Raw genomic sequence first — 19,980 nt, 5'->3', positions numbered from 1 at the left:
AGGCCGATATCTAAATTATGTACCATAGCTAAAATGTTCGAAAAAATTATCTACGATAACATCTATCCATTTGTACGGGGTATTCTGATTGATGAACAACATGGTTTCGTCGATAGAAGATCCGTTGAAACTAATGTGTGTGAGCTGATTCATCGTGTACTGAAAGCTATGGATGGTGGTGGCCAGGTGGACGTCGTGTATACCGACTTCTCGAAGGCTTTCGATAAAATATCCCATAACATACTTTTAAATAAACTGGAGCAAGTTGGTATACACGGTGACCTACTTAGGTGGTTATCGTCTTACCTTCGTGACAGAAGTCAGGCAGTGACAATAAGAGGCTATTGTTCATCTTTTACTCCTGTTTCTTCTGGTGTACCACAGGGCTCTCACCTTGGTCCGTTGCTCTTTAATATCTTTATAAACGATATTTGTAAAGTTTTCGAGCACTCTTCGATATTATTATTTGCAGATGACTTGAAGGTTTTTAGAAGGGTATCTGTGCTGCCAGATTGTTTGCTATTACAAGAAGACTTAAATAAATTATGCAAGTATTGTGAGGATAATCAGCTTTCTCTAAATGTTAAAAAATGCAGCGTCATCTCATTTACACGTAAAAAAACGCCGATTTCTTTTAACTACCATCTAAACGACAAAATTATTGACCGCGTTGCGGGGGTGAGAGACCTGGGTATTTACTTGGATAATAAGTTAACATTTGGGAGCCATATAGATCAAATTGTTGCTAAGTCTTATCGGATGCTTGGCTTTATACTGAGGGTTGGTAAAGATTTTAAAGATTACTATACTCTTATTATTCTATACAATGGCCTGGTGCGCTCTTTGTTGGAATTTGGGTCTATTATCTGGAACCCTCAATATAGGATATATGTTGAGTCCGTTGAAAAAATACAAGCTAAATTCCTTAAACATTTGAATTATAGGTTTAGTCGCTCTTATCGTGACTTGCCTAGTTTCAATTCACTGGAAGTTCGCCGTACATTGAAAGATCAGATCTTTCTGTATAAGTTAGTCAATAATGTTGTTGATAGTCCTTATTTACTAAGTTGTTTGAACTTTAATGTCCCTAAATTTTTTAAGCGTAAAAATGATCTTTTTTGTTTGCCTAGTACTAGAACTAAATATGCCCAAAATGATTTTATTCGTCGTTCCTGCAATATATATAATAAAAAATTTTATAACGCTGATATATTCTCATGTTCGTTATTAAGTTTTAGACATAACATTAATCAATTAATGAACCAATGAATTTAATTATTTTATGTTTTATTTGCTTTTTATTATTTTTTTGATTTTCATTTTATTTATTAACATTTTACAATTGTTAAGTTACTCAATTTTGTGTTTTAATTTTAATTTAATTTATTTTGATTTAAATTATAATTTGATCTTAATTTGATTTTGATTTTAATTTAATTTTGATTTTGCATTTGTATTTTATTTCTTGTTTTAGATATTTTATTTCTAATTGTTAACTTTTTTGCGCTCTGCTTATTATGTGTTAGTTGTTAGTGGAAACTTAACTGGTATATGCACTATCTTGTTGCTGTTCTTTTTTACTTTGTGTTATATTTTACTGTTTGTTTCCCAAATAAAAATAAATAAAAATAAAATAAAATAAAATAAAATAAATAAATGATAGTTTTTGCGCTGCATAAAGTTTCCTTGTTCTAACTCACTTCGTGAATTATTTGTTGTCTTCGACGTGAGTTAAAACATTACTTTTTTCGAACGGGGCTTGTTGCGCGTGTATACTTAAAATTTGAAAATAAATAAAATAAAATAATTTTATTCTTTAAATTAATAATATTTGTATCGTTGTTCCTATGACATTTTATTCGACAGAAGAAGGAACGACGAGCGCCAGCGCATTATATCGCAGCACCGGCAACCACGTCGGCTTTCACAGGTCGTATTAGCATCAATCAATCTCTCCCTAGGACTTAGAGGAGCTTGGACTGATCGTAGTGCAACAGTCTGGTAACAGACGTGCTGACATACAAGCAAGCAAAGCAATCCTTAGCCGCTTGAAGAACTAAGACATTCAACTCTCGTTCTGGTCAGTCTTTTTTTTTTGTTGCTTTTTGCAGATCGCTTGACTTTGTAAGCCTGCATCAGACAGCTGGCCTTCACTGATATTGTGGCGATAGACACGTTTCGAAGAAAAGAAGAAAATTATCTTCGGAGGTTGTCTTTTAGTATAAGTCACATAAACAATCTCAATCATTTCTGCATACTCTCTAATTGAGACATACAACATCTGAACCACTCTCATCTGCCTGTTTTCCCTATTTATATTGTAACTTTTAATGTTGTCAACATCCTGTAACCTAACAAAAACTCTGGTGTAGTAGTGCGTGTAGGAGCGCCGCAACAGCAGCCGTCGCGGGTTTTATTCCCATTCGGGATAGATATGTGCACAGTAAAAATAGCGTAAAACGAAAAACGTTCTGAGCGTATGCTAAAACATTATCTGCATCACTTCTTCTTATTACTTTGTCATTTGCTTCTTTGTACTTCTTAAAGCAGCAAAGCAGATGCTTTCCAAATACTGTGAAATATATTTCATTCATATTCCACGAATTGTTGATATTACTAAACAGGGAAAGAGATATACAGTTACTCCGTAATTATTGTGTGTTGTTAGTTTCTACTTTCTGAAAAGTTTTTTTTTTATTTAGAGTTCTTAAATGATAAAATGAAATTCTTTTTAAAATTATTTATTTGTATTTGGTGTTATTATTATTTTATTTGCAAATTGTTGTGACATTCGTTAAATTTTAGTTGTATTTGTTTTATCCATTGTTTCTCATGAGTCATTCGTTAGCTGTGATAAAGAATTATATTATTATTATTGTTATTATTATTATACTGGATGAGTGACATCACTCCACCCTGTCTATTATTATTATTATTAAATGATTAGTTTCTCAGTTCATTGTATTAGGTTAGGTTTCATTAGCGGAGCTGGCACTTGTTTGTTGATGTAGTAATTGTCACTCCCTTTAATTCTTTTACCAGTTGGTAATCGATTTAGATTTCCTAATATTGGTTGGAATAAAAAATAATGGTTAACAATTCAACTTCTCGCTTTTTAGTCTTTTGAGTATAATGCGTTTGCCTTAGACTCAGTATCAATCAAAGCCAACACACTTTGATAGTAGCTTAAAATGTCCTTCTTTTTAATCTTTATATAATTAAGGAGTTTGATCACGAAGTGATCATGTCACCCCTAGAGGAGCTTCTATACAATTAATCTCTAAAATAATCTATTTATTACAAATATTGACGTCTTAATCCTATTAATACTAATTTATATCCTTACCTCTCCAGACGTTGGAAAGGCCAGAATACTATTCCATATTCCCGTGTCAAAAGAATTTACATTGATTCTAATAAAAAATCTGCTCTTTCTGTTTCGTTCCGGACACATTCAGTCATTATGTGAAGCACGTCTTCTATTTTGTTACATTCTGAACAAGTCGGTAACGTAGCTTTGCCCATTAATGCGGTAAAGCTGTTTAGCGGGACATGTCCGGATCGCAGTCTAAAGGCTGTTACAATTTCGGTTCTGTTCATATGGCACCAAAGAAACCAAGGATGGTTACATAAGTTTGGTTGTACTGTTCTATACCATATTCCTTTACTTTTTGACCGTTAAAATGTCTTGCAGAGAAGTCTTGCAGAGCGAGGTACCAACACTTCCAGCGTAGCGATGTAGGTTGTTCCTTACTATCAACAAATGATGCTTTAAAGAAATAATCCTCGCAGTTCATAGCGTAGCGGACTCGGCGTGTGATCAAAGAGTCACTGAGAGATTCAAACTCCTATCATAATCAAACTATCATCTTCTAATCTCGTCACTACCAAAAATACAGACACAATGAAAACAATATCTGCATCACTTATTTCCTGTAGCTGCATTCGAACAAAGGTTGCAAGCTTTTTAACTTTTTTTACTTTTTACTTCGTATATTTGTAGTAGTTTCATCCCTGAGATTAACTTCTTCGTACGGTTCTTCAAATTTTATGTGGAATAAGTTCCGGTTAGTCAGGCCTGAAAAAAGTGGCTAAGATCTAGATTAGGTAAAATCGAACTAGAAAAACCGAATTATGGGGTTTTTGGTTGTAATCTATACAAGGTAACACTGTCACACCTCCAAAACCCCATGGTTATGGAGATATCCATGGTTAAAGTTTTGAGGTTAGAAGAAGAATTTAAAGCTATTATAATACCTTTGAGCTCGTACTGTTTGCATTGTGTGACAAATCGACACTTTTAAACATATAAAACGCGTCAGACATAATATTCTAATAAAATTAGTAACATTGCGTGCGTTAGAATATAGGTTTAGAAATTCGAAAAATACCCAAAACCGAATCGGAGCACCCCACTGTCCACGTGGTCTTGTTGTAGTCCTACCCCTAGAGTGTTTTTTTTGTGCCGCGGAGGCGCGGAGGGAGGGCAGCCCTCGCCCGCCGTGCGAAAACAAAAATAAAAATAGCGATAAAATTCTGAAATCATATTTAAATGAGTTGGACAGTCTTTATGTTGAATAAGGTTTCCTTGTTTTACCTGACTTCCTGAATTATTATCTTCGACGTGTGTTAAAACACCATCTGCATCATTTCTCTTACTTTCTTTTAGTTCTTTGCACTACTTTTAGCCGCAAAGCAGATAGACGCTTTCGAAATACTGTGAAATATATTTCATTTATATTCCACCCTCATTCAAATGTACCGATCAAATATGCCTTTCAAATATACCGTTGGTTCACAAATTTTTTTTATATTCGACCTTTAATGCATCCCTCCTTTTGACCAGTCAACACCTGGGTGTTATACAGACTCTATTATTTACTTTTCTTTATGAAAGCCCCTTACGGGTATTTTTTTATTTTATTTGGGATTTCATTTTTATCGATGGTTCCAGCAATGCTCACACGTCGAAAGCCTACTAACATTGTAGCCATTTTGGCTGTGGAACATTTGTTGATGTCGAAGACAAACGCTTTCAGACTTTCTACACATCGCCTGCAAATGGAATAAAACATTATCTGCGTCACTTATTTTTCTTTTTGTATGAAGCTTGACTTTGTTAACCTGCATGAGACAGCTGGCCGTCACTGATATTGTGGTGATAGACGAGTTTCCAAGAAAAGAAGCCTAATTATGTTCGGAGGTTGTGTTTTAGTAATGTAAGGTCCAGACTCGTGTCTTATGGGAATCCGCTGCGAGTAACTTAGTCGCATCTTACAGTACCTGGTACTTGACTACTCGTACGACACTATTCTATTCTGCCGCTTGCCTACGGCTGTTGCTATTCTAGTTTGCCGGAAACCACATGACATATATTATTATTATCTCATTTTTTTTTCACAACAATTTATTAGTTTTGTATTTGAACATGCTTGGCTAAACTCGTGTTACAATCCTGTTGCTTACAGATCCGGGAGCCTCCAATTAAAGCGGCTGAAGGCTCCCGCAGGGGTTTGGTCGGTAGTGCACCCCCAAGTGCTGAAGCCGACATACGGTCTAGAAATGCCTACCCGGGCATCCTGGATATCACCCGTAAATGGGTTACCCTGCGATATCAAAAAAAAAAACTCGTGTTACAGCGATATAAGGTTCGATAAGTAGCTACTCTTATGTTTTATGATTAAACTATGCATAACAACAATAAATAATTACACTAATAAAACTACACATACTTACTAAACTAAGCTCCACCAACCAACTTTTTGTCGTTGACTAGTTTTGTCTGGACTGGCAACACCTTAGACGCAACACGGTATTCCTACCATATTTAAGTTACGCCGTAGTTATTGCTCACAGCAATTTAAGCGATCCGATTTCTTGAGAATTATACCTACTCTTAATATTTTATTCTCGCCTGTAACCTAATTATTGGTTCTGAAATAATGTACTGGAATGGTTATATCGTTTTAGAAATTTGGAGTAAGTTTTTATTGAATTTTTTCATTTATTATCGTTTTGACAACTAAAAATACATAGTTTATTTAACAGTAGCAGCAAAACATCACTACAGTCTCGATCTGTGCTCTTGTAATTTATTGTACATGCGAAATAATACAATGGTCACAGGCAGTTGTTCAACCTTACTTCTGAAATTGCTTTTTTCTAAACATTATCTGCATCACTGGCTTGTGGTGTTGGGTTGGGCTTTGTGCAGTCAGTGCATTTATACTTTATATCATCATTTTTTTATATAAATATCTCAATTATCTTTTAGAGATTCCTGGTAATAACGAACACACAAAATATTCAATTCTGAGCATTCGTCGTGCCCGAAGTTCATTTCATTTCTAAGTATTGAGTACAAAAGTATCGTTATCGAATGGTAATGTCGATCAATGTCGATCAATCATCTCGATACTACAAAGTATTGATACTGTTTTCGTGATCCTACACGTCAGTGGCGTCCGTTTAAAAAAAATAGTTTATTTGGCTCTTAACAATGGATGACTTAATTGAAATTTTACGACAATATAATGTTATTTATAATATAAAACATAAATAATATACTTTGACGGTTCGCAGGAAAGTGGACATAAGGTGCCAATCAAACCACTAATTGCAAATTCATGCAACGTTTCGATCCTTTATTGGTTCATCATCAGGTATCTAAAATATGTATAAATAGTGAAGAAAGTTGTACAACATTAATTAATCTATACAACAACAAAACCAAGAAAACCAAACCATTAGTACCTTTACACGTAGCAGTCAATCGACATCTCTTCATTAAAGTTCTTTTATTATGGTCTTTATATTGAATGAGGTTTCCTTGTTCTACCTGACTTTCTGAGTGATTGTTTTCGACGAGTGTTTAAACAACACCTGCATCACTGATTTTTGCTTTTAGTAACTAATGACTGTATTTTGATAACTCTGACAACAAAAAAGTGTGTGTGTGTATTTATGTACGCACGTAAGAAGTATTTACTTACGAAGCAAGATGTTACTTAAGAAGTAAAAAGTAACCACCATACCTGGTGGTCATTCGCTATGGATAGCGTGGTGGACCACCTGCGACCCCGTTGGTAACTTGTAACACAGCCCCATCAGTACTAAGTTGTTTTGGTTGATGTAATTGAAGTCGGTTTTTTTTTTTCATTTTCGAGCAAAACAATTACCCTACAAATGAAGTGAAAGTTAAATATATTTCTCAAATTGTTATTTTCTAAGTATGAAAACGTCACCTGCGTCACTCTTTTATTGCCTTGGTTTCTTCTTAACTTCGAAATAAAAGGTCGCTTATATATTTACTTAAACTTTTCTCAGTGACACACGACTCAACACTCTAACGGCGATTGTAATTTTGCAGCTCCTGGTGTGTCGGCGACGTCGCAGACGCCGTCCGTGGTCACAATCTCCACTTTTTCTCAGCTCAAGTGGTTATTCTTAGCTTGGCGTTTCAGTTGACGTTCTGTCTTGTTCGAACACGGCATCTTCTAATTCATGAAGATTATATAATTGTCTTAAATAACGGTTATCAATCCGCAACTTAATTTGCGTCCACTGCTACAATCAGTCACGTTTTACTCCCCGTCTGCAAGTTCTTCGTCTCGCCATACTACCAACTTTGGCGTAACAATCTATAGATAAATATTTATAGAAGGAGTTTTAAGAATTAAGTAAGAGTTGGACCTAAGCGAACATGACTTTCAATAAACCTCGAGGATTAAGAGAAGGAATAAAAACACAATCTGCAACACTATCTTACTCTTCCTCCGTCTCCATTGAAGACGATCGTAAGCAGCATATATTGCACGGTGCAAGCTGCCTCCCACCGTATTCTTGATGACATCAGACCATCTTGCTGGTGTCCTCCCTTTGGCGTGTTTCCCTTCAACTTGACACAGCGTTATAAGCTTATCAAGACTATGCTTAGGAGACCGCATAATGTGCCCGAAGAAGGTAAGGGCCCGCTCCATGCAGATCGATGAGAGTCGCTTGGTGATATTGAGCTCTTGTAAAATTGACTCGTTCGTCCTCATGGCAGTCCAAGGGATTCGGGGTAGTCTTCGCCAACACCATATTTCGAATGCATTGATCTTACTGCAATCGCGACTTCTGAGGCACCAAGTTTATGAGCCATACAAAAATACATAGAACACAAGAGCTCGGACCAGACGGACTTTGGTTTTGCGATGGATACCATGATTCCTCCATATCTTGTTTACTTTGGTCATTGCACTTTTAGCAATTCCAGCACGTCGGCGAATTTCTTCAGTGCAGCTACCCACATTATTTATAAGATAGACAAACTCATTGGCTTTTTCATAAGTATTAAGTCGAATCAAGTGAAGTAGAATTTGAGCTCTATCTACAACCATAATCTTGGTCTTTGTATGGTTAATTTTAAGAACAAGCTTGGCACTTTCAACTTCAATTTTCTTCAGCAGAACTGCCATCTCCTCTTAATCAAAAGCTAGTAACGTCGTATCTTCAGCATATCTGAAGAAAATAACTATAGCATATAAGATGTCAAATAAGCTTCTCGTTCCTTTAAGGGCTCAGTATCAATCACAGCTAACTAAGTCTGACAGTTGTCAAAAATGTCTTGCACTGGAGTCTTGTATCTTTAAGCAAGGATTCAAAGTATCAATGAAGGTTCTCGGTAAATAATGCGCCTTCCTGGAAAGCGTCACTTTCATTATTTGTCGAAATACTTATTTGTCCAGATTCTTTCTTAGATAGCAAAATTACGATCGATCTAACCGCTTTTTGTAATCGTCGATCACTTCAGGTCAGACATACTTTTTAATACTTGTTGCTGTATTTGAACCTTACTATGTAAATCATTGTGTTCTAAGGGAGATATAACATCATCTGCATCACTTGTTCTGTGTGTTTGTGGAGTTTTTTTTGCAGAGCGAATGAAAAGTGCAAAAAAAGGAACTGATATAGTCTAAGTTTCAATTAAAAGTTCCTTCAAACTTATTTCGTGTGTTGTCAGTATTATCTCAAAAACGTTGTTCATATACTAGATTTGCGTTTTATTATATTTATATAATAACCATTCTATTATAATTAAAAATAAAAAAGTACTAGTCTCATTGGTGCAAGATGTAATATTTTAATTACAAAGAGTAGACATCGCGAGAGCGATCCTCTATGTAACCATTCAGACAACTGTGATTGAACGACTGGCTCGGGCTGTGCGGTTAAGAGTAAAGCCTCTATGCGATATACACATACTCACGGCAGCGGCAACAACATTTATACATTTTTGGACACTATGGGAAAGATGATTGCACACTACTCGCGGATGTTCCTCTACTAGTCTAACCGACGATGCTTTGGTCGGTAATGGATGAACACTTTCGGCAAGACTACCATACATATATACACAAACATTGTGATGCGGAAGGTTCCATATACCTTACAACAATACGTATACAGTTTTGAGGCACTATCAAGGCCTCAGGATCATTAACGGAAAAATTGTACGGCAACGTGCACAAATTTTTGAACATTTACGAAAAATTTCGGCGAAACTGGAATTAAGAATTAATTAAATTAAGAAATTACATTAAAATGAGTTGGACAGCCTTTATGTTGCATAAGGCTTCCTTGTTTTACCTGACTTCCTAAATTATTATCTTCGACGTGTGTTAAAACATCATCTGCATCACTTCCTTAACTTTATGTTCTTTAAGCCTGTGGATATATCACTAAAATAAAATAAAAACCCCAGCTCCTAAATCACTGCCTTCTGAATGCAATAAAACAATATCTGCATCACTGTTTGGAGAATGCCTTTGCTAATAACAAAAATGTCGCAAACCAATTTACATTTTCTTCATCATTCACAACTCAAGCGAGCACTCCTACCGTGGAATTTCAGTGCCTCCGTAGAAGGTGCACCCTTGCACTCGTAGCCCCAGTCTTGACGCTAGTAGTGTTAGTCTGACACTAGACGCTTGTCAACGCACACATTGATTAAGTTACGATCCGTCTCCTACACGGACAAATCCTATGCCCATATCGCCTTTACGACTGAGCTGACCGTAGTTGTTTTATTCTTTATCGTAGGTATCACTGTCAGGTCTTTCTTATTAGTTTCTCATATGTTATATGGTACTTCAACATTTTATAAATGTAGATATTTAATGACTAGGGGTCATTGAAGTACGCTGCTACACACACATTAATTGTTGTATACCTTCTTATATTTATTTATATGAGTCCTCACGGACGCCTGTTCTAAGAAGCATGCTCCGCATATATCCCAAGTGAACGTACCACAATGGTCGATCATATGTTTTTGTTTTTTAGGGAATCAAAATAAAGAAACACACAATTACACTCAGTACAAGTCAAATTATTTAATTTAAGGAGTTTTAAAAATTCGTTGGTGACCGGGTATACATCATCACATCGCTTGAAAATGGAATAAAACATCATCTGCATCACTAAAATTTTAATTTGAGATTTATATAAGTCACGACAAGGTATTCAATAATTATTTCATATTTTTTAGAAATTTATTCAATGCCATGTCTTTTCATCACAAAGATATTCGTGAATCTTTTAATAGGCATGCATTTCTTAATCTACACGACCTATTTTTTACGAATCAGTTTGTGTTTCAACTGTTTATCCTAATTATTATTTTACTAATAGGATCAATTATCATCTGCGTCACTGGCTTACAATTAGGTAGTATTTGTAGAAAATATATTAATGATTGTAATAAAAAGAAGTCTATTAATCATTATAAATAATTAATCATTTGATAAGGAGAGAATGGCCTAGCATCGTCAAAGGATAATTTTGTTTCGATTTCATTTAAGTTTTCTTGTAGTAAGTAGTAATTGACTTTGTCATTGACTTGTTATAGCTGTGACAAAAAATTAGAGTGATTATAAAACAATTATTTTAATTAGGAAATATATTTTATATAAATTTAAGCATTCGTATGTACTGATTTATAATCTCTATAAAATTTGTATTATAAATTAAAGTCAAATTGAAATTATTATTTTTTTCCTCGGCAATTTATTAGTATTGTAATTGTACATGCTTGGCTAAACATTATACTCATACACATTACAGCGCTATAGAATTCGATAAGTAGCTACTCTTATGTTTTGTGTTTAAGCTATGCTTAACAACAATAATAATTACACCAATAAACTACACATACTGACTAAACCAGGCTCTCGCGACAATAACATCACTTGAACCCACACGTTTATTCCGAAATTATTGCTAAATTTACAATTTACCTTAATTTATTACAAACTACGTGCATTAGCAGAATTACTTTTGAGATCGGTAGAGACGAACCAACTATGATTTTTGTCGTTGACTAGATTTGACTAGACTTAGGCAACACGGTATTCCTACCATATTTAAGTTACACCGTGGTCATTGCTCACAGCAATTTAAACGATCCGATTTCTTGAGAATTATACCTACTTTTAATATTTTATTCTCGCCTGTAACCGAATTATTGGTTCTGAAATAAAGTACTGGAATGGTTATATCGTTTTAGACATTTTGGAATTCACGTAATTATTTTCAATATGATATGCATATATAAATCCTATTAGCCTTTGTAATTATAATTAAGTCTCTCGCATTAATCATCGAGTGAAATAACTGCGTAAACAAGGTAATTACTATACAAAGGAAGATGCCTCCGTCACTGATTTCTGCGTCACTATGAAAAGTATCGCGATGCTTTATCTTTCAGTTATTTATCCAAAGACTCGTGTATAACACAAATAACAATTCATTTTATAAATTAATTCATGACATTTGGTTTGGTTCTTTTTAATATTTTTAGCGTTAATCGCGCATTAAAAGACTTCTTATATTGTCGCTATTTTGATTCACATAGCGTAGGTGACTCAACGTGTGATCAAAGAGTCGCTGAGAGATTCAAACTCCTATCATAATCAAACTATTATCTTCTAATCTCGTCACTACCAAAATTACAGTCAATGAAAACAATATCTGCATCAATTGTTTTCTGTAATTACACTGGTTAACAAATTTTAAGGTTTTGTTAATCCATGAAATGAGTTGTGCTAATTGCGAAAGAATACCTCTAAACCTACATTTTGATGTAAGTTTTAAGGTCGAGTTAGCTCGCGTTTTTTGTGGAATCAAATAAAAATCTTTTGACTTAAGATAACATTATATTCATAAATCAAATATTATAAAATTTAAAAATGAGTTAATATTTTGCTTTTCCGTTTATAAATAATATCTACAGCCTCTCTCTTCAACGTCCAGCAGTAGTCTGCTAACATAGCAGGACTCCATTTGCCCTGATATCGCTGTTCCATGCCTGAAATATCCTGGTGAAAACGTTCACCATGTTCGTCGCTAACATCTCCCATATTTTCAGGACGAAAATCCAAATGTGAGTCGAGAATGTGTATTTTGAGGGACATTTTGCAACCGAGAGCGTACAATGCTTGGATCATATTCTTAACCAGGTTTTCATAGTCTTCAGATTTTTTTACCCAAGAAATTTTGAAAAACTTTTATCATGGATGTCCAGGCCATGTTTTTTCTTGCTATTCAATGTGCTTTTAAAAGTCTTGTCATTCACTAATTCTTCAATATGAGCTCCTATGAAAATTCTTTCTTTTAACTTGGCATCTGTCATTTTTGTAAACTTTTTTTTTAAATATTGAAAAGCTTGACCTTCACGATTCAGTGCTTTTACGAAGTTTTTCATCAATCCTAATTTTAGATGCAGAGGTGGTATAATAATATTTTCCTTTTGCACTAAAGGTGGATAAAAAACATTTTCAATTCCTGGTGTAAAAGCTTTTCGTAAAGGCCACACTTTTTTTATGTAATGGTTTTCCCTGTCGCGACTGTCTCAAAGACACAAGAAACAGCAATACTTTGTGTAACCCTGTTGCATGCCTAAAATGATTGCAATCACTTTAAAGTCTGCACATATTTTCCAAGAATATCTTTCATATTTTATCATTTGTTGATGGCAGATGTTTAATATTTTCATAGGTTTCTTTTAAAGATACAGCATAACCGACAGGAATAGAAGGATATGTGTTACCGTTGTGCAATAATACAGCTTTTAAACTGGTTTTAGACGAGTCTATGAATAATCTCCAAGCATTTGGTTCATGCTCCATTCCGAAAGCTTCGAACAGCGCATCAATATCGTTGCAGTAAACAAGATGATTCTTATCGTCCTTACTAAAAAAAGCTACAAGATTATCGTGTCGGTTTCGAAAAACAGTAATTTTTGTTCCCTTTGCCAAGAGATTCCATTGCTGGAGACGCGAACCAAGAAGTTCAGCTTGTGATTTTGATAAACTTAGGTCTCGTACTTAACCATTTAATTCTGGTTAAGTAATTAGATGGGGTTGCAGTACCTGGCTGTGAGGACTAAAAATAAAAATAAAATTTCTTCAGAAGAATCCACTGGTGGCGCCGGAACGGAGTGATTTTCATCATGCGGGCGAGGTCTTTGAGCAGATGGCGTTTCAATATAACTATGTTTTCTCTTTTTGCTCGTATTAAGCCCTTCTGTCTTATTTATGCAAAAGTAACAATCTTCAATGTGATCCTTTTTTTCTTTCCACAGCATCGGTGTTGCGAAAGGCAAACATGATCGGCGGCCGGATAGCCAATTTCGCAAGTATTTACCTCAACTTGAGCATATTACATGCGGAACCCAGGGCTTGTCTTGATTTTTCACTGGTATTCCGAAATAAAGTTCGTAAGCACGACAGATTCTGTCTGGGACTGAAGCTTTCGCTCGTATCTTTTGTAGTGAATTTACCACACACGTAACAAAAATTGTTAGGATTGCTTTCACAGGAACGAGGCATAACAAAAATATAAATTCACAAAGTTTAAGTTCAAACTTCATAATAAAAACTAAAAACAAAATTTGTTTGATACACTTAAGACGTTGCTGTATGTTACAATGCTATTACTACGTCATACACTAATTGTATTTTCACGGTGTTTGATAGCGAACGCCAGCGCCATCTTAACGTTCTTTATGATGTATTAAATCTAGTAAAGTAAAGCCGTGTTATAATAACGAACAAGTCGAAACTTGCAAGAGTGCGGCGAACGCAATACAAGTTTAAACTTGCATAGCTCGATCACTCGAGCTAAGACACTTGTATTATTATAATGGATGATTAGTATTTACCAAGTACCTACTGCATATTTTTGTATTTCATCATTCATGGGCAAAACCATTGTTAACCAGTGTTATTTTACCAGTTGGTAATCGATTTAGATTTCATACTGGTTGGAATAAGAACTTATGGTTAACAATTCAGCTTCTCGCTCTTTAAGCTTTTGAATATAAAGCGTTTGCCTTAGACTCGGTATCAATCAAAGCCAACCCACTTTGATAGTAGCTTAAAATGTCTTGCAAAGAAGTCTTGTAGAGCGAGGTACCAACACTTCCAGCATAGCGATGTAGAATCGTTCTTACTATCAACGAATAGTGCTTTAAAGAAATAATCCTCGCAGTTCATAGCGTAGCTGACTCGACGTGTGATCGAATAGTCGCTGAGAGATTCAAACTCCTATCATAATCAAACTATCTTCTAATCTCGTCACTACCAAAAATACAGACACAATGAAAACAATATCTGCATCACTTATATCCCGTATCTGCATTCCAACAAAGGTTGCAAGCTTTTTAACATGGCATTTTCTTCGTTTAACACAACTTGAATAAGCGTTCCGGCTTGCAATACCTCCGAAAACGGTATTATCTTGTGCTCTCAACAGTTTTTCATCAACACAGCTGTATCTTTTAGGTTGTCAACAAAGATACAAATAAAACCTAGTGGAAACTTGCAAGAAGTAGTCAAAACCTGCAGCACTTAGTAACCAAAGCGAAAAAGAAGAAACTCCAAAGAAATTCCGACAGAATTGGAAAAATTAGTGATAAAATTCTGAAATCATATTTAACCCTTAATTACTCGCACAAAGAATATTACATTACTGCTCGCATGGGGTCACGGGTGACCCCAAATAGTATGAGTAGTTTTTAATATATTTTGAAATATATAAGTAAATGAAACGATTTTATTATTAAACTGCTATGTTTATTTTATAATATTTATAAGTAATAACATGAATTACTAATTAATTATACAAAAACAAGTTAAAATAAAATTAATATCAATAATCAACAATTTGTACTTAGGTATACTGAGATCATAGTAAATACTCGTATTTTTTAGGAACTCTCCAAATCACTCTCGTTACACTGTTGACAGTATATGTCAGAATGATCATAGCACACAAATCTTATACATTTCTTGCATTTTGTTGGTACTTTGCGATCGCATTTCCTTGGGCAGCTGTTGCAACGTTCACGTTTTGCAATGGTTGGCGGGACGCGATTTTCCAACTCGTGCTCTTCCATCAGACGTTTTTTTACCTTCTTAGGAGTTGCTCTGACTTTAAGTCGTCGTTTTTGGTTATTATGAACAAGTTCAACAGACAATTGCCGCAAGAAATTACACCTCATGTGAGTACGTGATTTTTCAGTATTTACTCGATGTACAATGAGTGCATTTATGCCTGAAACATCTATCAGGTGGAAGGAAATGGCTAACGGCCACCGTTTGATTCACCTCCCTACGTTGAATGTACCACACAAGTGATCATTGGTGTCCACTCCTCCATTAGTGCTGTTGTAAAATGTTATTATTTCAGGTTTCTGCTTGTCAGTTGAGGCTGTGTCGATATGAGCTACATGATGCATGGAAGATAACAACACAACAGCTTTATTTGGTTTTTGAACATAAGAAACCTGACCCTCCAACTTCTTCTTCATCAGAACCTCCTTCATTCTCTACCAACCATTGCGCTAATCGCTGTTCTCTCCTATCCATGACTAACTCTGACAAAAAGACGAAACTCGTAGTAAAACGGAATTTTTTGATAATTTCATTGTATAAAGATGTAAAAAACATATTTATAACAAACATTTATTCACTGAACATACAATAACACAAATATAATTCATAATACACAAAAAAAATACATAAAATAAAAAACTTACCTCTTCCAAAAAAGTAACGTAATTACTCGCACGGGGTCAGCGCTGAAGAGTGCAGCGACGCATCCTTCCACTCCTGTGACTTGGTCGCTAGTAAAATACAAACTTAGACGCACGTTATGAAGCTAGCGAGGGCGCGGGAGAAATCGGGCCGAGCCAAGTGCTTCATTTTTTAATCCGAAAATGCTTTGACCCCATGCGAGTAATTAAGGGTTAAATGAGTTGGACAGTCTTTATGTTGCATAAAAATTCCTAGTTTTACCTGACTTCCTGAATTATTATCTTCGACGTGTGTTAAAACATCATCTGCATCACTTCTTCTAGTTTCTGTTCTCTTTGTCCTTTGTACTTCTTTTAGCAGCAAAGCAGATGCTTTCGAAATACTGTGAAATATATTTCATCTATATTCCACCCATTGTTCATATTACTAAACAGGGTGAGAGATTAAAAGTTCCTCATAAGTTCCTCCGTAATTATTGTGTGTTGTTGGTTTTTAGTTTCTCGAAAGCTTGTTTTTATTTACGTCGGTAACGTAGCTGTGCCCATTAATGCGACAAAGCTGTTTAGCGGGACATGTCCGGATCGCAGCCTGAAGGCAGTTACAATTTCTGTTCTGATCATATGGCGAAATTCCGGTGAAATTGGAAAATAAAAATTAAAAATAAAATTCTGAAATCATATTTAAATGAGTTGGACAGTCTTTATGTTGAATAAGGTTTCCTTGTTTTACCTGACTTTCTGAATTATTGTCTTCGATGTTTGTTAAAACATTATCTGCATCTCTTCTTCTACTTTCTGTTCTTTAAGTTCTTTATACTTCTTTTAGCAGCAAAGCAGATGCTTTCGAAATACTGTGAAATATATTTCCTTTTTATTCCACTCTCATTCTTTTTTACTATTTAACTCGGTTCACCTTTTCGGCTTCTTCTTTAACTTACAACTTATGCAATCAACTGCGTTGGTGTTTCTCGCAGAGCTGATGAAAGCAGCAAAAAAACTAAAGTAAGGAGAAAAAAAAGAAATGTTGGAGTGAATAAAACAATTTGGTCCTCTAAATTATTTAGTATGTTGTTAGTATTGTTGCAAATCTTGTGGCTGAACTCTGGCTTTGGCTTTATTCTAAGAAAGCCTTTTAATATTTGTAGTTTATACGACAACAGTGTTTCGACTCGTTAGGTTTCCCGCCAACGGTTATTGTATAATTTTATAGCACTTAAATAAATAATACGTTGCTGCAACGCCATCTATCAAAAATCGAGAAAACGTCGTCGATAGACCATTTTGATATTATATTTTAATAATTTTAAATTTTTTGTTCAATTACAATAAAATATAGCCTATAGCACTCCTGAATAGCTTTCTGTTAGTGAAAGAATTTTCATGATTGGATCAGTATTGGCAAAGATTACCCCCTACATACAAACAAAGTTATAAACTTTACCTCTTTATAATATTATATATATACAGGGTGGGGATGACAATACGACAATAACTTTGACATCGTATATGTAATGATATTCCAAGCCCACATACAAAAAATCAATAAAATACATCCAGTAGTTTAGTCAAAAAATATGATTTTTCATTTTTTAAAATTACTACGTGTTGTATAACATTAATAAACGGTCACCCGCAGGTTAACGACCCTTTGAGCGCGATCGGTACAAACATAATATTACGCGTACGCGTAATTTAAAAACGTGCAAAATTGTTGTCTATTTTGGTAGGTCAGTGTTGTGTTAAGACATATTAAAAACATTTGTTAAATAGTTTTAATATTCAGTATGATTCTAATAATTTTCTTTTTATAATTTTTGTTTTTTAAAAATTTATTGTTTCTTTTAATGCTTAAATTTTAAATTCTGAAAATCTAAATTCTGAATCTAACATAGTTTTTGCAAGTAGGTTATATCACGGGGAGCACACATGGCATATCAACAATATTTAATAAATTTAAGTATTTCATTGACTATATTTATTTCAAGATCAAAATATTCGCGAAACTTTTGCTCGAGCAGTTCAACAAATGCGATAAAGACAACAAATAACAATAACAGCAATTATTAATAATAAAATACCACGTTATTACATTAAAATATTAAATCTTGCAACAGCTGAAAAAACAATCAACGTGGCACGTGTGTTGCAATGACCCTGAGAACGTCTAACGGTGTAAAGGACAACTGGCTGTGCCAGGGCTGCTAGAAAAATTTGTCACACTCATACAAAATTTTCTGTGGTCATATTTTTTAACAAAAGAATTTGTTGGCTTAAAATTCGTATCATTTTCGTTTCTTCTTATTAATTGCTAGGCTAATAATGTGCCCTTAAGGGTATCATTGGATAAACTGTTTCTAAGTTTTGTTCTGATTAAATTAACTTCGCTGAATTCTCGTTCACATTACAGATTGCACTGTAATGGGGAAAACATATCAAATTTAAAGCAAATTGAGCCAGTGTTTTATAATTTTCAAATTGTTTTTTATTTCAAAATGTATTTTTTTTTCAAGTCGCAATTATTACCACAAGATAAATTATAAGTTTCGTTAGAAAGCAAACAAATACAGCCTTTATATGATTTTTCAAAGAGTCCTCATTCATATAAAAGTGGTAGGTTCATTCAAGTAAGGGAAATTAACGAAATTCAAGCTTGCCGGTGAATGATGTTTCTTTAATTATGAAATGCTTCCAGGTAATAGGAATATAAAAATCGTACATTTTGCGTATGATTTTAGTCTAGCGATCGTACATGAGTAAAAATAAAAAAAAATCGTATCGATTAAAATCGTACATCTGTCAGCCCTGGTGCGTAGGCTAGCGTAAACAAAACATGTTATAACCTGTTTTTAGTTTTTCCCTGAGTTGCCGCGTACGCGACAAGCGGCCAGTGGTCTCTGTGCCGTTTATTTAGGTACTCATGTTTCTTGATGTCATACGCGTTGATTTGTCAATTTTCTACATATGCGCACGAGTTTTGTTCGTTTTAATTTAATTATTAGATTATCTCGAAAGACTTGGAGTCATTGTGCGATATTTTAACGCTTTATTTTTATAGTGACAAGAACATTAACGTAGTTATTATTAATTACAATAAATGCCTAGTTTAATAGTTATTAGGTGAATTGTGCGAAATTAGGCGCTAGTGTTAATAGTAAGAATAGTTTTTATTTTATTTACAATGCCACGTTATAATTACACAGCTTCGGAGTACATGATTTTTGTTTACGGAGAATGCCACGGCAAGGCTAATTTAGCAATACAGAAGTACCGGGAGAGATATGGGAACACCCGTATTTGTCCAACCGATGGCCGCACTATTTCAAATGCTTTTCAGAGGATACGGGAAGATCAATGCTTAATCCCGCATTTTCTGTGAAGTTTTGTAACAAACGACTTGTACTCAACAGACGTAAATACAGTTGATAAGTTAAAAAATAGAATTATTAGACCTTTTAATAAATTAAAAAATATGGCCACTAATGGCGACATCATGTCAAAATTAATGAATTAAATTATAATAAGATAATTATTTTAGATAGAATTTAAAAATTTAGTAACCTACTATGACCGACCAAAACTAGTATTACCTGTGTTATCAATTTTTGTCGTATTGTCATCCCCACTCTGTATATATATATATATATATATATATATATATATATATATATATATATATATATATATATTGTCAACAAGTTGCTAGAATATGTCGTGTGTGGTATGGTCGGCAGAATTGCTATCGTGGATGTCTACTGTGTTTATTATATAATATTCGGCTTGTACAAGACTGTAATTATACTGATGACATCTTTGTATAGAAATACTAGCTGACCCCGTAAACATTGTTTTGCCATAACACAAAATTTCAAATATTATTCTCAATTTGATCGCAGCACCAACTG

Source organism: Melitaea cinxia, chromosome 27, assembly GCF_905220565.1.
Source record: "Melitaea cinxia chromosome 27, ilMelCinx1.1, whole genome shotgun sequence".
Lineage (NCBI taxonomy): Eukaryota > Metazoa > Arthropoda > Insecta > Lepidoptera > Nymphalidae > Melitaea > Melitaea cinxia.
This window is presented reverse-complemented; position numbering follows the sequence as displayed.